This window comes from Octopus bimaculoides, chromosome 1, assembly GCF_001194135.2.
Source record: "Octopus bimaculoides isolate UCB-OBI-ISO-001 chromosome 1, ASM119413v2, whole genome shotgun sequence".
Taxonomy (NCBI): Eukaryota; Metazoa; Mollusca; class Cephalopoda; order Octopoda; family Octopodidae; genus Octopus; species Octopus bimaculoides.
Window position 1 is genome coordinate 128,758,809 of NC_068981.1, and position 626 is coordinate 128,759,434.

Sequence of the window (626 nt, forward strand, 5' to 3'; positions counted from 1 at the left end):
TATATATATATATATATATATATATATATATATATATATCACTTAGGCATTGTGAGACTAATAGCCTGGTGTAGAAGTCAATATACATGTTTTAGAACAAAGTGTTAGACAAGTTTAGAGCTGTAATAATAAAAATGATGACACTGGGAAAACATAACACCACCATGGTGTCACCTCTTTTCCTTTTGTGTATGTGTATTTGTGTGCATGTGCATGTGTGTGTGTGTGTGCATACATGCATGTGTGCGTGCATACATGCATGTGTGTGTGTGTGTGCATGAATGCGTCTCTCTAACTGCAATTCTTCCTTGAAAGCACTAATCCTTCTCACTGCCTGGAACCATTTCATCTGATATTACACCATTATACATCTTTTACTCTCCCCATACATTATGCTTGCTTTCTTAAAAGGCATCAAACTGTAAGTTTTGGTCCAGTTCATGTCAGCATGGAAAAACAAACACAGAACAAACAAACATGGATATACTAAATGTAATGAAATATATTTGTTTAAAAATCATTAGTAGTCTTCTTGTGAAATGCTAGTTAAGTATATACATTGCGAGCTCTTGCCTATACAGTGTAAGTATTACACTAAGTCGTGTTTGAGTCATTTTCCATGATGC